The sequence below is a fragment of the Osmia bicornis genome, chromosome 1 (genome assembly GCF_907164935.1).
Source record: "Osmia bicornis bicornis chromosome 1, iOsmBic2.1, whole genome shotgun sequence".
NCBI classification, from domain to species: Eukaryota; Metazoa; Arthropoda; class Insecta; order Hymenoptera; family Megachilidae; genus Osmia; species Osmia bicornis.
In genome coordinates this window covers 9072120-9086582 of record NC_060216.1, presented here as the reverse complement: position 1 = coordinate 9086582, position 14463 = coordinate 9072120, and the positions used below count along the sequence as shown (strand labels likewise).

Genomic DNA, 14463 nt, shown 5'->3' with positions numbered 1-14463 from the left:
TTTAGGGAGAGCCCAGGCGGTGTGGAGAAACGGGGGAGGAGGAGGAGGTTGCATCGACGGTATTTGCAGCGAAGTGACAAAGCCGTGACAAGAGTGACACGGTGGCATGGAACGGACGACAACTAATTAATCATCCTGCGGAACTGGACACCGCGTTGCGTTCGGCGCACGCTGGACCCGGTGTGCAATGAATGCACCGGCATGCACCTCGCGTCCTTTCGATTCGGACATGTGTCTAACCAACACGCGCGTACAACCGTGTACCCTCCGTGCCACAATTGTGCGGATCGTACCTTCTCCGTTCCCGTTCCATCCCATTCGTTTTCCCCTCTCGCTTCTATCGGCTTCGTCTTTCGATCTGTCTTTGTTTACCGGACACCCTTTAGCACCGATCCTCGCCATTGGATTTGCCTATCGGCACTGTTGCAGCTACACCCCTCTGACCGATCCACCGCCACCCTGCCCCCGAGCCGTACGATTGCGAGTCGCCGCGCCACGCTGCGCCGCGCCGTCACGCTGACTGTCAGTGCGCGCGCGGTTCCATCGTGGCGGGCGTCGATTGTTTCGATAGAAGGCGGCCTGGACGTAGCGGCATTAATTACAACGGGTAAGTGGTGGAAATTAGTGGGCAGGAATGTAATGGATGTACTAGCCCGGACCGTGTTCCTGCGACGACACTGCGGCGATCCTGCGATTTGTTGGCCCGGATCCTGGTAATGGTTTTTTCTGTTCGACCTGTAATTGCTCAGCAGCTTGATGTATTATAGAGTTGGGATGGACACTGGAAAGGATGGAGTGGTCGATGAAGTGGATAGTATATTTTGTAGGGAATAAGATTTTAATTTATTCCTATTTCTTAACAAGATAAATAGAATACAGAAATAATCATTGAAACGGAGGGAAGTATAAGCAGGATCTACTCCTAATCCATTTCTTTCATTTATTTCAAAAAAAAAATAAAGAAGGAAAAAGTATCAAAGATAAACTAAAGAATTTCAAGCGAGAATCCAATTTCTATCCGTAACACAAGCTAAGGAAAACGAGTGCTCTCGAATAGAGTTCAGTTTCCGAGACGGTCAGAGTCGAATAAATATCGTAGCAGCTACGGGAATCAGATCAAATCGAGACGGGTGGAATCCACGTGTCTTTGGCAATTTCGTTAAACTATTGAAGTCAAGTGCCCTCCGGGGGACAACCCCTCAAGAACGTTCCTACGAAACGTACGCTCGTTTTCCTCGGTTCCTCTTCATCCACCCGCACAGACACGCTCGAGCTAGAGACGTATGTTTCAGAGGTAAACACTCTGAATAGTCATCGTCTGCGAGCAGTCCCGTATTCACGTGATTCTCTCCTCGGTCTAGTGGCTCGTTTTTTTCATTTTCCCGGGCCATTAGTAGCGAAGGAAGACATCAGCTTCCACTCGGTGATTACCGAGCGAACGAAATTTGCATAACACACGAGTCGCGCTCGTACCGGTGCCATTTACATTTTATTCGAATCGCGGTAATCGATCGAACGAATCGCTTCCCCGCCGGAATGAAATGAAACGCAACGAAAGGGAGAGTCAGTCAGCCAGCACGGCTACAGAGGGTTTGGCCGTTTTAAATAAAAATAAAGTACCGCTGGATGCGGCCGGATGGACGCATTAGCGATTGGGAAAAGGCTACGAGTTAGTTTTAACGAGCTCGCTCGGAAACTTCTCTATTACCGACTCTTCTCTATCTTCCTCTCGCTCGAGCTTCCTGTCTGCGTTTCTACCTGTCCGTGACTCTCTATTCGAGCGATAGACCTTGCCTTTTAGTTCTTTGAGAAGAGAATCAATAAGAAATGGAAAGATTTTTTTGAAATAACTTTTAATAATTATAATTGCGATATCTCTTCCGTACCCCTAATTCGATCCCTTAATTATCCTACGAAAATTCCGAGACCATGGTGGTTTCGAAGGTTTCCTCCAAAGTTATGGCTTCGTGGACCGCAATAAAACTTGGACCGGTTCGTTCGTTTTCACAGGAAGTATCGCGCGATACATACACACGTATCCTGAAACGGAGTTGCGGGTAGCTCATGTATTTTCTGGATAATAATTTCGTCGAGAGTTACCCTCTTCTATTACCGACTACAAATTACCACGCTGCGGCGGCAGTAGTTTTGATATACGATCCATACTCCTCCGCGATCAAGCGCGATTTATATGGTGCAACAATAACGTTTACCCTCGATACTGGTCCCCGGTGTATTTCACCGGGGACAGTTTTACCGTGCCAGAACGCAAACCAGTGCGAATCCATAACCGTCGCTCTTTTATACACTTTATCTGCATTAGCAGTCGTGCTTCGTGCTCCCGTATTTATTACGCGATACAATTTTTTTTTATTTCATTTGTACAGCCAGCTTATTTACGAGCCGCGTATATACGCGGTCGAGCATTTTACCGGCCTCTTAAAGGTTCGTTTAACGGCGATGAAAAATAAAAAATGCTCCGAGTGTGATTTTTGAAAATTTACATACACCCGACCGAGTTTTTATACCTCTGATAAAAACAAACGTCAACGGGAACAGTCGCATATTTCAATCTCACAGAGGGGGGGAGAGTGGTAGGGGAAAATCGAGCAACGTCGTATAAATTTCATTAATTGCAAACTTAATTCGTATCCTCTGGTTGTAAACCTAGCCGGTCATCAATTCTTCGCGAAACGACATGTAGCGGTGCAACGATGAATCTCGAGTTCCAGTTTGCAGCCTCGAGTATCGCGTGCACGCGCGCATCATTCCGTTGCATTTCGATAATAATCGTAATTGAAGCATTTAATGCCCGGTGGCGTCGATATTCCAATAATTCACCGGCCTCCTGTCACGCTGGCCGATGGTGTGAGGTGTAAGGGTTCCCGTTCGATTCCCGTGGGATCTGGTCCTTCTCGGTTCCACGGCAATGCATCACTCTGTCCGCAGCCCCGTAACTCACCACCGGCACATACGCCCGCACACGTACTTACACTCGCGTGGACAGACGTGCACACGACCGATCCAGCGAGCGTAGGTACGAGTAAAACACACAGCCAGGGATGGACACGCATGGTCAATAAACGGGCACACCGTACGGTAGGTGTGCGTACACATGCGACATAGCGATGGAAAGACGGGGTCGAACAGATATATGGCCCGAAGTGAACGACGTATCTAATCTAACCCTTCTGGACAAGATACTCCGTGATGGTCGAGGGGGTTGGCCGACCATGCGTTAACCATAGCCGCCGGCCAGCCAAGTGTAATCTAAAATTACAAGAATCCACTGCTAGCATCCTGATACCCGGTACCATTTGTCAGGTCGCTAGACAATTGTTATCGACAGTTTTTGTCCCTTGCTCACGTCTTTCGCGATGTTCTTCCGTCTGTTGTTACGAGGGTGAAGATTTCGCGAGATACATGTGTAAATAAAAAGTTGCCTTTTCATTATACTTGCCCGAAGAATTCAAAGAAACGAGTAATTCGTTAAGATAGAAATTACGATAAATAGGTGAAAGAATTTCATGTGTCATCTTCGAGCATTCCTATTCCTAATTTTAACACCTTCAATTAACTTATCATCAACACTCCCGCATCGTAGCTATCGTTACACGAATCTACCCTTTCAATCATCCGAATATCTTGAAATCCCCCCTCATGAAGAATATCCCGAGCCATCGTTCCTAAGACGTTGAACAAACTTCGAAAGCCATTCGGTCCCTCTATTCATCAAAATAACGCGAACAGAAACCAAGGAACCGCGCTGCAAAAAGCCCTTCGACGTTCGAGCCCTTTATACACTTCTCGCGAAAGCCCGTGTGACTCAGCTTCGACTCGGTTACAAAGTTACCGGCGAGCCTTCCTGGGCGGCCAAAGCAGCCGCCCCGAGATATTCATCTCCATCAAGACGAGGCTAATAACTCGAGCGCGGTTCACCGAACAGAAAGAAGCAAAACCGAAGCCCGTCCTTTCGACTCTGCCCTTTGAACTTCCTCCCTGCTCTCTGTCTCCGCGTTTTCCGCGACACCGTAGGAGCGAAAACCATTAAGTACGACACAATCGCCCGACGGGCGGTCAAGTCGAAGGACGAGCGGGCAAGGATACAGGGTGAGCTTGCAAAGAAGGGCGCGAGGAGTATCGTTGTTATTATTAGAGCGGCAAAAATGAAACGATAACCGGCAACTAGAGTAACGATCCGAAATGGGCGTGCCTGGTCAGATGCCATCGGCAGATAGAGCCCGCATCGCGGCATCTGTCAACGTTCGCTTTTTGTCACGACACCCGCGATGCTGATTTTCGCTGATAAAATTATGAAACCCGGATACGCGCGTGAACGCGAAGCGGGATCGAGCATGGGAGCTTTCGTTTTCCGGGAACGAAACCTGGGGGCTGATTCTTTCTTGCCTGCTTCCCTTCTGCTTTCACCCACTTTCCTTGAGCTGCACGAGTGTGAATTAATGAATACTCGTTAATTTCAACGAGGAATTAATTTAATGCTATTAGAGGTTTTAATTGTAGAAAATTATTGTTCCATAAATTAATTTAGAATTTTTCAAAATTTATTACAAACCCAAATTATAACTATTTTTTGGAAACTTTTTAAACATCACAAAGGTACGCGACCCTTCAAATTTCCTGGGTGAACGACGTTTCAAGTGCACCCTTTCATCCATCATCGTTCGTCCGAATCGAAGCCAGGCAGCTCGAGGCGATAACGGTTCGCGATGAACGACCATTTCGAGGATAGTTCATTAAAATATTCATGAATACATAATTGTCGGTGCGTCTGGGTGGACGGACGAATCGATGGGAGCGGAGATCGCGACGGGACACAATAATTTGAACGGGTTCGCGCGATTAACCAAACCAACGGGCAAAAGTATTCTATTTCCCTTCCCCATTAAAATCGTCGATTATATTATTTATAAACCCCGGTGGGTCGGCTACCTGTTTCAATTTTCCTCGTCCGAGTGCCGCCACAAATTGTCTGACATCCCGTCGTTAATAACCACGACCACGTGTCGAACAAATTCGTGCAATATGGCCGGCGATTTTCTAGCGTGTCGCTCGCTCGAAATGAAATCGAGCGTCGGGAGAATAGCGGACGTTAGTCACGGCCCATTTTGCCACCATCCGTGACCCGCGTGTTCCGCCTTTATTTTCCAGCGTTAATTCGTCCCGTCGAGCTGGTTCTCGTGTGCCTCGAGGAAGCCTTCGACGACCCTATCCATCCGTCGGCGCTCTTTTTCCCGCGCGTTTTAAAATCCGGCCCGGGTCGCGTGCCGGCGTAAGGGTGCATCACAATGCACTCGTCACCGTGCTGTTTCGGCTTCGCTGCTCGTTGCTTGTGCATCGAGATGCATACGTAATTAACGGGAAGCATTAACGGGAATTAACAGGCGGTTTAACGGGCTGGAAAAGTAACGTGGGATCCGTGTGCTCGAGAAGCGATGAACACGTGTTCTTTTTGATTATTCGAAGATGTTTTCAAATACATGTGTTATGAATTTTAATTCCGCAAGATGATAATTATACATTTAAAGAATTTACGAACGAGAAAAATGTAAAGAACTGGATTGAATGGAATATTGATTCTAATTTAAGATTATAAATCAACTTGGGAATAAAATAAAATATAAATCATAATTCTTATACCTAAATCCTCTAGAATCCTAGTATTCCAATGAATCCTTTAATAGAAAGGATATGTTACCATGCGTCTAACATTCTTGCATGACAACATTTAATAAAATATATGTAATAGCCTAATCTCAATCTAGCGAGGAGTTATAAATCAATTTAATTACACCCTGTGAAGTTCGTCGTATCTTTTCCATCAATCGCAACTTTGTAATTGCACCTATCTCAACGGGATATTTATTGAAGACGCGAATTAATCTCACAGAGATCTAGCCATCGATTTAGCGTAATTTTCTAAATATGTAAGAAAAACACGGAGATAGTTCCTGGTTGGCAGATTGCCGATACGTATGCATGCATAGCAGAATGGCTAATGTACAGTAGAGTCTGGCTGAAATTACTCGGCTAGAAATGATCGATCCAATTAAGCACACGATGTAACGGAAATGTATAATCGTATCTAGAGACGGTTAAAGACGGTCGTGCGTATAATTGGTAATGTATACGGTCGTTTCGTGTTACCTTAATGCCGTGCAATGATAAAATCTTTAATAAAGTGGTTGTTACACAGCGATGAATCTTCGACTAAATGGCATTCAATTCGAGAACGCAATCACGTCTCATTAAGTGTCAATGATAAATTTCTATCATATCATTCCTTGGATGAAATCCGTTTCGAATTTAAGGTAAGAAAGTTGAATCGCAAGACCGACGATATAGAATATTCCGAAACATGAAACTTTTCAGTAATACGAGCGTTTTAATTAATTAAGATGCTTATCGAGGCTGTGAATTCAATGCTAAATTCTCTTGAAACTTGTGAAACACAAGCAATGTGTAAATTGCATTTTAAATGAAACTTTCGTTCTTTAGTATTTTATTTATCGTACCAATTACAAATTTTATGGTCGCTCGTAAAAACTTAGGTAATTCACGATCATTACTTGGCGATACGATTAACAATCTCGCAATAATTTACGATCAAATTTTTATCTCAAGTATGCACCAATTACACGCCGCACTTGTAATTAGACAACGTATGTTTATGCAGTTCACGATGCTGAAGAAATTCAATTACGAATCGTACAATAGCGATTCTGGAACGTCTGAAAACTCTATCAGCTCTATTCAGTTCGAGAACGGAATCCATCCCTTGAACACTCGAGCGTTTCCCGGGGGCGCACAATGGACGGCGTGGAGTGCGCGGCACCTTTTCAAAAATCGCTTTTAATTGCGAGGAACCGGCGTGAAAAGACTTGCGATGGCAGCTGGATCTGCGAGCGGTGTTCAAAGGCGTTAGAAGAGCGAATGGAGCGTCGTTCGCGCGGACTATCGGCAAAATGATCAAAATAATCGAACGTAGACGAAGGAAGCGTCTCGCGGCACAGGCAAAGTGAATCTCATTAGCGATGCCTTGATGCACCGGAGGGTTGCAGGGGGTTGGAAGGGGGGTTGGAAGGGGGTCGCATCACTTTGATGTCGAACGAACCGTTGCCCCCGGAGGGCCACAGCACGCGGCATTATTGTTATCACGGCGAGACGAGGCTGTTTCTAATTATTGGAAAGGAACCGGAAGTCACAGCCCGGGCTGAGCACAGAGAGGAACGACGCTGGGGAATCGGATAGAGAGCGAGTCGAGTGTTTTCTGTTCGAGCTGCGACCAAAGACAAAGCTAAAGGGTCGATGGTTCACCTGTTCTTTCGGCTCCCTTTGACGAATGCCTCTCCCGAACCCGTACACGCATTCCTGCTCTCTCCCTTTCATTAATCATATCGATGGCATGAAACGATCGGTGTTAAGAATATTTTGTGTCACACGAACCTCCTCGATCGAGGTTCGTTTGGCTTTCATTAATGTTCCATTCGGCCGAAAGGGGATGAATCTGTTCACGGAATTCGATTTATTTGTGATTGGGATGGAAGAGTAATGGGTTAATCAATAATAACATATTTTGTTTTTATTTTGAGACTTTTATGTCTTAATTTATTTATTAAAAACGAAAGGGAGACATCGTAGTTACAAGTTAAAATAAAAGAAATGAAAACCCTTGTTTCTCAAAGCAACTGGTGGACGATAGAAATCCCACCTGCTGGTCCCGGTGACGTCACCTAATTTCGTGGTAGAAAATAGTCAATGGACAGGGTGAACGATGTTTCCAGTGGGCCGGCAATTTCTGTTTTAATCGTTCGTTCCAGGGCTGAACACCGTGGAACGATTCACGACGGTGGTGAATCGAGGCGAGGAAAATAAATTCGTGGAGGCCCGCCACGAGCACATGTCACACTGATTGCACATCCGCTTCCGGTGCCGCCGCTAGGTACGAAGACTGCGAGCCATTATAAAACCGTGCCCCACGAAAGAAACATAATATTTATTGCCGGCTTCCGTTCAATTAGGGGTTGACACGCCGGCGCGACGAAGGCAGAGGGTTTGCAACAACGACCCATCCTCCTTTTCATCCCCCTGCTTTCTCTCTTCTGCTTGTCGATGCTTTCGAAATCTATGTTCACTTTCCAACCCCCCTCCACTGGGGTGTTCTGAATTTATATATTGTTCGCCCCTCTTCCGATTCGGGACGACACTCGCGAAATAGCTCAAGAGGCTTTTTTCTCTCTTCCTTTCACCCTGGCCTCGATTGGGGTGGGGGCTCGAGTGTCGAGAATGTGGGAAGGGGTTTGTAAATTACCATTATTTTCCCTCCTTTTTCCTCCTTCTTTTAGAGGGATGAACGGGATGGTAGCGATTTGTTCGTAGCTTACAGTTGGATTTGATATCCGATTGAACGGGGCTGAATTGAAGGGGGAGAGGTCTGACTACTCGTTGGTTGAATTAACAATAATTGAAACGCGGAAAGGTAGGGGTGAGAATACTTTATTTTATAGAATAATTTGTATCTCTTTTATTTCTGCGGAAATACAATGATCCTTATCGTTGAAATGAATGTTTGTTTCAGTAAATGTTATATTTCAGTTTTATATTATTATAAAATTAAAATTTTCATTGAACTGAATCAATATTTAATAAAATTCCTAATTTTATAATTTAATATATACTTATACTTCTTTCATGTAGAATGCTTACATTCATTTCAGGTATCATATAAAGCTACATAAATATCTTATAATGCTTTCATTAATCATATTTTATTAACAAGTAACAATATATAATAATAAATAACGAATAATATTATTATTGATTTATTTTTATTAATCGATCATAAATTTAGAGTAAGCGGAGAACGTCTACCACGACGGTCCCATGGTGTAATGGTTAGCACTCTGGACTTTGAATCCAGCGATCCGAGTTCAAATCTCGGTGGGACCTGAAGCTGTTTTTTTTATTTAAAAATTAATTTTTTGTATCATTTTATAATCAAAAATCATCTTCTAAATAAAGCGACAAAATTTGTACAATAAAATGTTTAAATAAAAACGCAAACAGTCGTGCATCGATAAGTAGATATTAAAGCGTTCCTCCTAAAAGCACGTTACTCGATACATAAGATCCGTATCTATTAAAATGGATAATATTTTAATGCATTTTCGTTGTTCGATTACTTTTTTAATGACAGTTGATGCGACACGACAGGTCGTCTTTCGTCGTTGATCGACACGTGATATCTCTATATCAATGACGCTTGTCGAATCGTCGTGTCTGCTGTGCTCGCACAATCGCTAATTATATTATATAATCGTATAGGTCCAACGCGAACGGACCTAACGCGATATATCATTTATTATACATGTAATTCGATAATTCACGAGAGGCGTAGACCACGCGTTATCGCGACATTTTCCACGAAACACGCAAGTTCTTCGTCGTCTTTGTATGCTTAGTACAGCCTTATCTAAAATCTATGAGTTGCAGTTAGCTGTCGTGTAGTTCGCGAATCAAAATTGCATCGAGCCACCAATTACCGAGAAAATTAAGCCTTTCCCTAACCACGTTGAAACATTGTAAGTAATGCATTTCCGATGACAGATTACGTGGTATACAACAGCGCACCATTAAATATTGATTAAAATCGTACAAATTAGAGGCATGCAGCCCTTGCATAACGTATCCCCTTCTTACAATGTTGCACATAAATTGATTTGAAAAATAATGAACGTTTATTACGTTGTACTTAGGTATATCATTTATATCAATCATGGACAAACTTTCCTTTGCTATGGAAATTTAATAATCCGCAATAAAGAAGAAACTATTTAATATTTAAAAAATTGGTAATCTATTAAATCAGTAGCAATAAGATGAGCTTCTCGGCCCAATTTATTATTAGGAAAATAAAAAAATGTTTGTGAATGTGTTAAAATTATTAAATCAAATTGAAGTTGTAAGAGTAACGATTCTTAAATTCACTTTGCAACAATATAGTAATCTTTCCGTTAGTTTGAAATTCTACAATCAAAACCGTGTTGACGATTCATGATATACTTTCATTGATATAACTCGTCCAGGCACGAAACCAATCATTCTCCACTCGTACGACAAACATATCCAGCACCTAACGTGGCCGTTCGTCATCAATCACAATTACAAAACGCCAACGCGAATAGTAAAATCACACAAATTACACGCTCGCCATTCTCATCGGGTGCTCGCACACACGCGAACACATTATTACCGAGCGTTTCCCGGTACCAGCATTAATCAACCAACGTCCATCCAATATTTCCATCGAGCCATGTCGCGCTCGTTCCATCTCCCTTTAATCAGAATGAAAAAAAAAAAAAGTGTCGCGATGCTTGCAATTCGCGGCAATCTTCGTAAAACGAGATGACTCTACGGCAATTAACCTTTTCGAGGTTGTAATGTATATAAGTTACATCTGATATTATCAGTCACGATTATTTCTTAACTATAGATAATTGAGCTTCAATTATGTACGTAGTTAGATTTTTTATTTTTTGACAAGTTGAATGTTGCGACAATTATCGATGATTAACGACAATGTTATAACTTCAACATAAAGTGAGCTGTAATTTCGTATCAGAACGTATCAATCACACGAAATCCACAGGTGTTGATATCGTCTGTTTCGAAGATGTTTCGAACAATCGTCGAAGATAATCGCGCGAGGAATCGGCAATCAGGAATAAATGGATCGAATAAGTGATCGACGTTCATTAATCTCGTGGAAATGGCCGATTTCGCTAGGCAAAGATTCCCTTGAACGAGAACGGTTCGCGAAACGGGCGGCAAACTTACGACGAGCGGGACATTTTGCCGCGATCGTTACCGGAAGTTCATCAAGATGTGACAACGCTACCGTGAAACTGTCGCGCGCTCGTAAAATACTTTCTCAATTTAAATTTGAACGAGACGATCCCTTGGAAGTTTTCGGTTAACGAGCAGAACCCCGTATAACTCTGGCCGGACGATAAAATACCGACCCGTAATGACGGAACGTGTAATCGAGAGTCACACGAGCCATCCCTCTGACACTTTGCCCGTGGAATTGCATCGTCTGCGAATAGAGACGATCCTCTAGGCCAGACGGAATCAGGATCATCGTATTTCGGTGTAGATCATCCTCGAGATCCTTTTAGATAGAAACTTTAAGGAGGTATTCGAATTTGAATAGCCATTTCTAACGCGATCTTGTCGAATTTATCTAACACCTTCATTGCCACTTGTAATTAGTAATCAGTGTTAAGAAGAACCATAAACCTAAACACGCATTTATATTCGGATATGTCTGAAATAATCAATTTCGACAAACTTCGTCAAATCCTGAGGTAATAAAATAAAAAGCAATCGCTCGAATCAGATCCTAAAAGCATTCATATTTTACCAAGACGTTTTTCAGTGGAAGGAAAAAGCCGCTTTTAAACGGAGCGAAGTTACTTTATACCCCGATTTAAGGAATATCCAGCGTTGGTCATAAACCATAAAAGATTCCCAGTCATAACTCGAACGGTATCGCATTTTATTTAATTGCCCCCTCGGCACACTCTATTCTCGAACAGGGAGGCGTGGTTAAGCGTGCATAATATTATTTATTGCCGAAGAAGCTGTTAAACTTTAACGCGGCCACGCGCTCTCTTTCTATCGCGTGATTTAAACGCGATAAAACGTTTGTTATCCAATCGAGCCGCGGTTTGAGAAGTTTCCCTCCGAGATACCGCTCGCTATCTCGCCCGGATAAGACGAGACTCCGCTCGCGGAGACACGGTTTTACAGCCGCGCCGGCAGTTTTCGAACTCGCTTATACCCGCTTCGAACGAACCCGCCTCTATTCGACAATCACTCGAAGGCTGTCGATCAGTTAACGTGACTGCTCGCGGCTGCTCGTTGCGAGATAAATCCAATGTCGCGCGTAAATCCTGCTTAATTCACTGCTGCGTCCACTTTTATTCCGTACGGTGACGTTTCGATGCGCGGCAGGTGTGCTTGAATGGTTTACAGTTATCGACTGACAGCTACTCGATACGATGATTGGAGAGGCTACGATTTCGGTGAAAGATGCACCACGGAATGTTGATGTACTTCATTTTTCAATATGATCGAATGGAAACTTTATTTGAACTTGGGGAACCTCTTCCTGGTAGTTTGCTGATTGAATTCTCGGACGGCGGACCAAGGAGAGAGCCCAGTTTCAATTCAATTTTCTATTTTCTATTATTATTATTATTTTTTAAATTTTACACTGTTCTCTTGAAAATTATTCTTTCAGTATATGAAACCCTTACATTAAAACATTATACATTTAATTTTAGATATACATTTTATAAATTTGGGTCATAATTGACAAGACTTAATCGAATTTCACTTGCAATGACATTTTTTTCGGTGTTTTTCTAGAGGATTTTGATAAGATTTTGATATCATAATTTATGTCTTCGAATAATAGGAATGTCGTCTAACAGGGAACCGGATGTCACTGCAAACATGCTCGAAACTTTGCATACTTTTAATAGACGCTTCCTCCTTCAGCCAATATCCCGTTTCGTCGTAAAACCCCAAACGCTTGGAAATTTATAGCCATCGCATCAATTATAATCCGTTTCATTCGAAAGTGGCGGGTACCAGGCCTAACCCTTCGCGATTCGCGAGACACCCTCGAACTTATATCGTAAAAACGATATTAGTCTTCATCCCTGTTTCCTTTCTTAGAGATGGGGACACGAAAGAAACGTCAGACGTTGGGGAACGTTTAAATAAGACGCGAAATTTTTTATACGTCGAAAGTGCGTGGCATCGCGTAAAAAGGTCTTCGTAAAAGAAAAAAAGAACGCACCCTGATGAACGAACCGGAAATGGCCCATCCGCCGTATCGAATGATTACAGACGAGGAACGCACAATGTCACGATTTAACTACCCCTTAAAAATTGTTTGTCTACGCGACGATTTAACAGGCTCGCGTATACGATCTCTCGTTTCGTTCCCCTGCTCGTTGCGTCCATTTTGCAACGGTATCCGCACCCCTTAAGGTGCGTTTTAATGTATGCACGAAACGACGACGACGGGTGGCTGCGAAGAGCGAACGTTTAGGATATCGTAATTCGGGGGGAAGAGTGAAATTGAGTTGTAAATGAAAGGTGCTTTTGTATAAAGAGGGTTGCTTGGGGTAACATGGGTTTAATAGGTCTGCCGATTTGTTGGTAATAATATAAAGGATTCTGTAATATTCTTTTGTATTCATTTAGAGGAGATTGAATATTCTGAGGATTAGTCCTTTTTATTGTTCTGATACTTTTACGATATATTAAGCATGAGTTAAATTTTTTAAATATTTTTGCAATAATTAAAATTTGTAAACCAATTTGTGAAGCAATACTCCTCTTTCGTCGTTCCCTTTTTCAATTTAAAACATTCGCAGATGCGACTTCCTGATACGAAACTGGGTTAAGAAGCTTTTGCTTTTGGTAACGAAAGATGTTGCTCCTAGATAGCGTTTGAAATATCTAGAAATGCTATCAGTTAGATAAGCGATTATATTAAAGAAACATCGTTTCTTTTCGTTCTCTACGTCGTAAAGTTGATAGAGTCGACCCCAATTTTCCTGGGTGCTCTCGTGATACGAACTAAAAATTCGTGACGTCAATCGTGTGTATTGTCTAAATGTATAAAATACATGGTTTCTGGGTCACTGTAAATGAAAGAGGTTCGGATTCAACCGAATTTCAAAATAGCGACACGAAGAAATGTATGTTTTCATTCGTCTATCGTGTCTGACCATGATCTGGGTAAATCTACTTGTTCCTCAAGTGGAGGAGCAATGGTCAGGCAAGTAGAGAATGGAATTGCAAAACGATTGCTTCGATACCAACGACTATATACTATCCTTCAGTGTCTTGAGCTCTGAAGGTGACTCCTGACATGTCCAGTTCTTTTGTATCTGTAGTCACGGGTGATTGGGTGTGGTCAGAGAAAAGCAATCAAGATCCTAAAGTATCCTGAAAAAATTGTATTTGAATTTTAAATTTGCCATAGATACTGAGAGGACATATTGATTTAAATCAAGTATTAGCAACAATTATTGTCCATAGATTTTGTTAGTAGAATATTTCTTAAAATGCTTGAAAACTTTGTCACTGGAAACAATTTCCTTTACACCGTGAGAATTGATCGCGGATCCCTCATTAAACATTCGTTTCTCGTTAAAACCAGAACGCGATTCAGCTCCTTAATTCGACGATGAGAAGTAATTAAGCAACGGGACGGGGATTGAGAGAGGGATACCGCGTCACGGCAAGAAGGCACTTTGTTTCGCAGTAAAACTGGTTTAATGACTTCATGTAAAAATACCCCATCGACTTTACGATATAGCTTCTCCCTCTTTCTCTTCATCTACGATCCTCCGCGTCTCCTTC

The 14463-nt window shown here is 42.6% G+C and overlaps 1 protein-coding gene and 1 non-coding gene across 6 annotated transcripts in view; both read left to right on the top strand.

Annotated features, from left to right (window-relative positions):
• The window catches only part of LOC114882932, a 188063-nt gene that overhangs the window by 159678 nt on the left and 13922 nt on the right, over positions 1–14463 (top strand). Inside the window, exon 4 of one of the 5 annotated variants that reach the window (XR_003790504.2) lies at positions 5170–5666. The exons of 3 other annotated variants lie outside the window; for them this stretch is intronic. The gene's annotated coding sequence lies outside the window, so the exon portion shown is untranslated. One more of the 5 variants, XR_003790505.2, reaches the window with a different exon arrangement.
• Trnaq-uug lies at positions 8896–8967 on the top strand. Its single transcript has one exon. It is a non-coding gene; the product is annotated as a tRNA-Gln (tRNA).